Source organism: Bison bison, unplaced genomic scaffold (assembly GCF_000754665.1).
Source record: "Bison bison bison isolate TAMUID 2011002044 unplaced genomic scaffold, Bison_UMD1.0 scf7180017864451, whole genome shotgun sequence".
Classification (NCBI taxonomy): domain Eukaryota; kingdom Metazoa; phylum Chordata; class Mammalia; order Artiodactyla; family Bovidae; genus Bison; species Bison bison.
The window spans coordinates 7663200-7670893 of NW_011495013.1; the positions used below are offsets into that span (position 1 = coordinate 7663200).

The window sequence follows — 7694 nt, forward strand, 5'->3', positions numbered from 1 at the left end:
CGGGGTCGGGATTTGAAAAGTTCGCGGCCCTGTCTCTCCCAGAGGGCGAACCCCCGCTACGCCCAGGCTTTGGAGATGGCTAGGAGAGGGAGAGAGCTAGGCAGAGAAATGGACTGCAGAGCAAGGCGCATACAGCCACGGAGAAAGAGTCGAGAGAGAAGGAAGGAGCCTCCTGGACCTCGGAGTAGCGCGGTGATGGGAGAACAACCGACTAACCCGGCGTATCCCGCCGGGAAGCAACTGCAGTAGCAAACCCCAAGGAAAGCTACGTCTCCTTACCGACGGCGCCCGCCTCAAGCGACTACAATTCCCAGAAGTCCAGGCTCACAAATCGCAGAACGCGTGGCATCACCGGCCGCTTCCTCATCCGGGACCTTTTCTGTGTGTTGGCCAGCCCTCGGAACGCATGCGCCAACTGAACCGGGTCTTCGGAAACCGGGCCTACAGTTCCCGAAATGCTCTGGGGTTCGGGCTTCCCTTGTGGCTCAGCTGGTAAAGAATCCGCCCGCAATGCTGGAGACCTGGGTTCGATCCCTGGGTTGGGAAGATCCCCTGGAGAAGGGAAAGGCTACCCACTCCAGTATTGTGACCTAGAGAATTCTTTGGATTGTATAGTCCATGGGGTCGCAAAGAGTCGGACACGACTGAGCGACTTTCACTTTCACTTCGGGCGGGCAGGGCGCAGAGAGAGCGAACTAGATGGGGAAGTGGGCGGGCCCTGAGGTGTTCAGGACACCGAAGGTTGGTGTTTTATTCTCGAAACTTCCCTGAACCTAGCTGGAGTCTGTACCAGTGGTCGTAATTGACTGCCCACTGTCTTTGGTGCCAGGGAACTTTTCTCGCAGATAGGAAAAAGCATTTACGAGAAAAATACTTTGAGGTCGGGGAAGAGGGAGGGAAAGCCGAGGGAGTGCTGCGGTAAAGTGGCTGGAGTGGAGAAAACGCTCTTCTGAATTACTAAAGGGATGTAGAAGATAAATCTAACGGCATTAGTATCAAAGTCCTTTATAGTTTATAATGTACTGTTTCTGAAGCAGGCCGATTTTTACTTTCACAACAAAAGGAAAAGTAGTTAAGAGCCAGGTCTGGTCCTGATTCTTCTGGCTTTGCTGTTTTCAATAATAGATAAAGAGAAGAGTGGGAGAAATTTTAAAAATTCAGGCGTCTGTCTGGGATTGAGAAATATATTAATTGCTGTTTGGGACTACACGGCCCTTTACAACTCTTCAGCTTAATGAATACCTAATATTAATATAGCATTTATTAAGTTCCAGGCACTATGCAAAGTGTTTTACATATATATGTATTTTAACAGTGTGATACTCAATAATGCTATTTTTATCCCCATTTTACACTGTGGGATAGAGAAGTTAAGTTCCTTGCCCTTGACATAGCCTGGTGTTGTTTTCTATTCCATTTTGTAAATTAGAAAATAAAGACACAGAAAACTTTCTTGTTAAATATCCTAGCAGAGCCAGGACTGCAGCTGAGCTGTGTGACTCCTGTACTATACTCTTAAAAACACCCTACTACTTAATTACTGTGAAAAAGTAATGTTTACATAGAAATTCCAATTAGGTTTAGAGGCCCTAATCAGGCAAAAGGCTCAGTTGTTCAGAGTTTTTCCCTTGCCATTTTACAATGATAATTGATAATCATAATAACTACTGCGGAGTCAAAAAGAATGTTATATGCTATGTGAATGAGCAAGCATTTATTATATTATTCTCAAAAAGCTTAGTGGAGAGCTGATGGATTTATAATGTGGAAGTATAGGTAAACTTAGAGCACATTTCAAAATACCATTTTCTGCTATTTTCACTTTGAAATATCAGATAACATTTGAAGGAAACAAGTTCTATTTATCAAAGGGGAACATGAGAAATACATGAAGGTGATAAATATTATATAGTTAAGATTATAAAAGTGATAAATATAATTGTATAGTTCTAATTAATCTTAATTATTAAAAATACTACCCTCAAGAAAAGCTAAAAACAAAAGATGCACCAAGTACTGGCAACAATATGGAGCAATTGGAACTCTCATGCATTTTGGTAGGAGTGGAAATTGGTTCAAACCTTTTAGAAAAATGTTTGGCATGTTCCAAGGCCCAAGTAATTCCACTTCTGAATATATACCTGAAAGACCTGAGTGCACAGCTTCACAAAAACTCATTTTATAGCAGCTTTACTCATAATAGTCAAAAACTAGGAACAAACCACATGTCTATCAACAGGATAGAAAAATTGTGGTATATTCATATAATAAAATGCTATGCCAAAAGAAATACTGATATGTGAAGCAAGATGAGTGAATCTCAAAGATACCATGTTGAACAAAAGAGGCCAGACACAACAGATGACTTACTTGTGAATCCAATTTCATGAAGTTCCTGAACAAGTAACAGAGGCCAGATTAGTGCATACTCCTGGTAGGGGTGGGAGAATTTTAATTGGGAGGAGGAATAAGGTATCCTCCTGAGTGGTGGGAAAATTCTATCGTAATCTGGGTGGTAGTTTTACTTGTGTGTACATGTGTTAAAATTCAAAATATTATACATTTATGATTTGTGCAACTTACTATATGTATGACACACCTCAATTTTTTAAAGAATCCTAAAATAAAATATAGAAAAATTTGGATATCTGAATACCCCTATTGTCCAGTCATTTAAAAAATTATTTGTCCATTACTGACATGTCTTCCTGATATGGATTCATTTTGCCAGTGTTTCAATATAGCTCCCTAAATACATTTATCTTTGACAAATACATCTAGACTCAGGTAAACACTTTGCCTGTTATCAATACATTGCCCCTCAGCTCCTATTCACCCTTCAGTATATGCTCTGTGACAGGACACAACTTGAAGCATCTCACCAGAGATGTTAAGTTTTCTCTGCAGAGGGCACTGGAGAAGCATTGGAGGAAGCAACACGCTCTCCTGTTATTTCCTGCTGCTGTATAGTAGGTCAACCACCTTGCAGCATTTGCCTGGCCTGGAGATAAACTTCCAAAGCAGCCCTCTCAACATGGAAACCTACCTTAAGGTCTTCTGCTCACCACTGATCCCCCTGAGTCACCATTCCCTTTGCAGCTGACACCCTCCTCATACCTGCCACAGCACCCCTGAGCCTTGGCTCCCATCCCCTCTGCAAACTCACCCCTCTGGTTTCTGATCACTGCACTCCGCAGGAGACTGCAGAACAGCTGTGGCCTGAACAAACCAGCAAGCTTCTCTGCTATCTAGTGGGCTGAACTACACCTTCACCAGTAAGACTGAATCAACCTTGGGGAGGGAAACTCTTCCAAGTTTGTCCTTCCTTGGGTATTCTCCCTCAGTCCTAGAACACCATACATAGTTTCCTTCTAGTCCTTCTTTTATAAGAGCTTAATAATTCTTTATATAAAACTTAACCCACAAAGGTCCATCTAGTCAAGGCTATGGTTTTTCCAGTGGTCATGTATGGATGTGAGAGCTGGACTGTGAAAAAAGCTGAGTACTGAAGAATTGATGTTCTTGAACTGTGGTGTTGAAGAAGACTCTTGACAGTCCCTTGGACTGCAAGGAGATCCAACCAGTCCATTCTAAAGGAGATCCGTCCTGGGTATTCATTGGAAAGAATGAGGCTAAAGCTGAAACTCCAGTACTTTGGCCACCTCATGCGAAGAGTTGACTCATTGGAAAAGACTGATGCTGGGAGGGATTGGGGGCAGGAGGAGAAGGGGACGACAGAGGATGAGATGGCTGGATGGCATCACTAACTCGATGGACGTGAGTCTGAGTGAACTCCGGGAGTTGGTGATGGACAGGGAGGCCTGGTGTGCTGCAATTCATGGGGTCGCAAAGAGTCAGACACGACTGAGCGACTGAACTGAACTGAACTGAGTGGTTTCTATTGTTGATTGGACCAAGACCAATACAAGCACTGAATACATTTTACTTGACATATTGGATATCATCCAATCACATTGACAGCAAAAATAAATATAGTTAACAAGGAAATAAAGAGGGAAAGTGTTAAGAAGAAAATAAAGGGTACAACATAAAGTGCAAAATACACCAGTTGAAATAAGTGGGACAGAAGTGCTATCCGTGGGACAAAACAAAATTAGAAAATTGAATAATCAGGCTGATTTCTCTAGGCAGGTTAAACACAAATAACTTTCAAGGATAGATTCTTATTTTGCTTTAATTATTAATACTGAGAGAACTGGGTGATAAAAATAGTATTGTATAATGTTAATTTCATTAAAATAACATAATTTTTAAACTGGGTCATCAGTTTCTTTTTCCAGTAAAACCTTCAAAAACAAAAGTTAACCAAACATTTATTCATATTTCATGTAAACTATTTCTAATATTCGGCTAAATAACCCATCCATCAATCAATAATTGAGTCTGGGGCTTCCCTGGTGGCTCAGTGGTAAAGAATCTGTCAGTCAACACAGAAGACACAGGTTCGATCCCTGGTACAGGAAGATGCCCAGTGCTCCAGAGCAACTAAGCCCAGGTGCCTCAACTATTGTGTCTGAGCACTAGAGCCCAGGGAACCAAAACTACTGAGCCCACATGCCACAATCACTGAAGCTCACGTGTCCTAGAGCCTGTACTCCACAGCAAGAGAATCTACGGCCATGAGTAGCCCGTGCACAGCAACTAGAGTAGCCCCTGCTCAGCACAACTAGAGAAAAGCCCACACAGTAACCAAGAACCAGCAGAGCCAAAAATAAATGAAATAATTTTTTTTATAAACTGACTCTGGCAGTTATCCAATATTGCCAGGCATTACATATTTGCACTCAGAGATGGGAAGGGTTCATTGTAAATAAAGAACCAGAATAGGAATGAGAAGGTTCACTGAGATGCTGAGAACTGAGAAAACTATTAAAGGCAGACTAAGATGTGGATGTAAGTGGTCAGTCAGTTCAGTCGCTGAGTTGTGTCCGACACTTTGCAACCCCATGGACTGCAGCACACTAGGCTTGCTGTCCATCACCAACTCCCGGAGCTCACTCAAACTCATGTTCATCGAGTCAGTGATGCCATCCAACCATCTCATCTTCTGTCATCCCCTTCTCCTCCTGCCTTCAATCTTTCCCAGCATCAGGGTCTTTTCCAAGGAGTTAGTTCTTCATATCAGGTGGCCAAAGTATTGGAATTTCAGCTTCAGCATCAATCCTTCCAATGAATATTCAGGACTCATTTCCTTTAGGATGGACTGCTTTGATATCTTCCTGCAGTCCAAGGGACTCTCAAGAGTCTTCTCCAACACCACAGTTCAAAAGCATCAATTCTTCGGCGCTCAGCTTTATTCACAGTCCAACTCTCACATCCGTACATGGCTACTGGAAAAACCATATCTTTGACTAGACAGACCTTTGTCAACAAAGTAATGTCTCTGCTTTTTAATATGCTGTCTAGGTTTGGCATAGCTTTTCTTCCAAGGAGCAAGGGTCTTTTAATTTCATGGCTGCAATCACCATCTGCAGTGATTTTGGAGCCCCAAAAAACAAAGTCAGCCACTGTTTCCACTGTTTCCCCATTTATTTGCCATGAAGTGATGGAACCGGATGCCATGATCTTACTTTTCTGAATGTTGAGCTTTAAACTAACTTTTTCACTCTCCTGTTTCACTGTCATCAAGAGGCTCTGTAGTTCTCCTTCACTTTCTGCCATAAGGGTGGTGTCATCTGCATATCTGAGGTTATTGATATTTCTCCTGATAATCTTGATTCCAGCTTGTGCTTCATCCAGTCTGGCATTTGGCATAATGTACTCTTCATATAAGTTAAATAAGCAGGGTGACAATATACAGCCTTGACGTACTCCTTTCCCAATTTGGAACCAGTCTGTTGTTCCATGTCCGGTTCTAACTGTTGCTCCTTGACCTGCATGCAGATTTCTTAGGAGGCAGGTAAGGTGATCTGGTATTCCCATCTCTTTCAGAATTTTCCACAGTTTGTTGTGATCTACACAGTCAAAGACTTTGGCATAGTCAATAAAGCAGAAGTAGATATTTTTCTGGAATTCTCTTGCTTTTTGGTGATCCAACATATGTTGGCGGTTTCATCTCTAGTTCCTCTGCCTTTTCTAAATCCAGTTTGAACCCCTGGAAGTTCGTGGTTCACATACTGTTGAAGCCTGGCTTGGAGAATTTTTGAGCTTTACTTTACTAGTGTGTGAGATGAGTAAAATTATGTGGTAGTATGAGCATTCTTTAGCATTGCCCTTCTTTGGAATTGGAATGAAAACTGACCTTTTCCAGTCCTGTGGCCATTGCTGAGTTTTCCAACTTTGCTGGAATATTGGCTGCTGCACTTTCACAGCATCATCTTTTAGGATTTGAAATAGATAAACTGGAATTCCATCACCTCCACTAGCTTTTTCATTGTGATGCTTCCTAAGGCCCACTTGACTTCACATTCCAGGATGTCTGGCTCTAGGTGAGTGATCATAGCATCGTGGTTATCTAGGTCATGAAGATCTTTTTCTATAGTTCTTCTGTGTATTCTTGCCACCTCTTCTTAATATCTTCTGCTTCTGTTAGGTCCATATCATTTCTGCCCATCTTTGCGTGAAATACTCCCTTAGTATCTCTAATTTTCTTGAAGAGATCTCTAGTCTTTCCCATTCTATTGTTTTCCTTTATTTCTTTGCACTGATCACTGAGGAAGGCTTTCTTATCTCTCCTTGCTACTCTTTGGAACTCTACATTCAGATGGGTATATCTTTCCTTTGCCTTTAGCTTCTCTTCTTTTCTCAGCTATTTGTAAGGCCTCCTCAGACAACCATTTTTCCTTTTTTGCATTTCTTTTTCTTGGGGATGGTCTTGATCCATCTCCTGTACAATGTCATGAATCTCCATCCATAGTTCTTCAGGCACTCTGTCTATCAGATCTAATCCCTTGAATCTCTTGGTCACTTCCACTGTATAATTGCAAGGAATTTGACTTAGGTCATACCTGAATAGTCTAGTGGTTTTCCCTAGTTTCTTCAATTTAAAAATTTTGCAATAAGGAATTCATGATTTGAGCCACAGTCAGCTCCTGGTCTTGTTTTAGTTGACTGTATCGAGCTTCTCCATCTTTGGCTGCAAAGAATATAATCAATCTGATTTCGGTATTGACCATCTGGTGATGTCCATGTGTAGAGTCTTCTCTCATGTTGTAAGTAAGGGGCACTATATTTGGTAGGGATGGAATGAGCCAAGGTTTAGAAGTGAAAACAAACAAAGCACATGTTTGAACCAGACAGAAGAAAATTCTACTGAATCCCCAGGCAAAAGTGATTAATGGGGTTGAACACTGTGAAACAGAAGTAGAAAATTTTGGTTTCAATGTTGACACTAAGTAGCCACTGTGAGGTTCAAGAGAAGGGAGATGACATTATAAAAGGGAGATTTTTCAGGAAAATGAATGTAGAAATAATAGGAAAATTTGAGCTAGGAAGAGCCTTGTAAAAGAATCGCTGCTGTTGCTGCTTCTAAGTCGCTTCAGTCATGTCTGACTCTGTGCAACCCCATAGACGGCAGCCCACGAGGTTCCCCCGTCCCTGGGATTCTCCAGGCAAGAACACTGGAGTGGGTTGCCATTTCCTTCTCCAATGCATGAAAGTGAAAAGTGAAAGTGAAGTCGCTCAGTCGTGTCTGACTCTTAGCGACCCCATGGACTACAGCCCACCAGGCTCCT

General features: G+C 42.0%; 1 protein-coding gene across 6 annotated transcripts in view; it reads right to left on the reverse strand.

Moving 5' to 3' along the window:
- Positions 1-365, reverse strand: part of NFXL1 (nuclear transcription factor, X-box binding-like 1) — a 61160-nt gene extending 60795 nt beyond the window's left edge. For 3 of the 6 annotated variants that reach the window (XM_010858884.1, XM_010858881.1, XM_010858878.1), the window contains exon 1: positions 217-293. The gene's annotated coding sequence lies outside the window, so the exon portion shown is untranslated. Of the gene's footprint in view, positions 1-178 lie in introns of all 6 variants that reach the window. The other 3 variants (XM_010858880.1, XM_010858882.1, XM_010858879.1) reach the window with 3 other exon arrangements.
- Between the last annotated feature and the right edge of the window lie 7329 nt (positions 366-7694).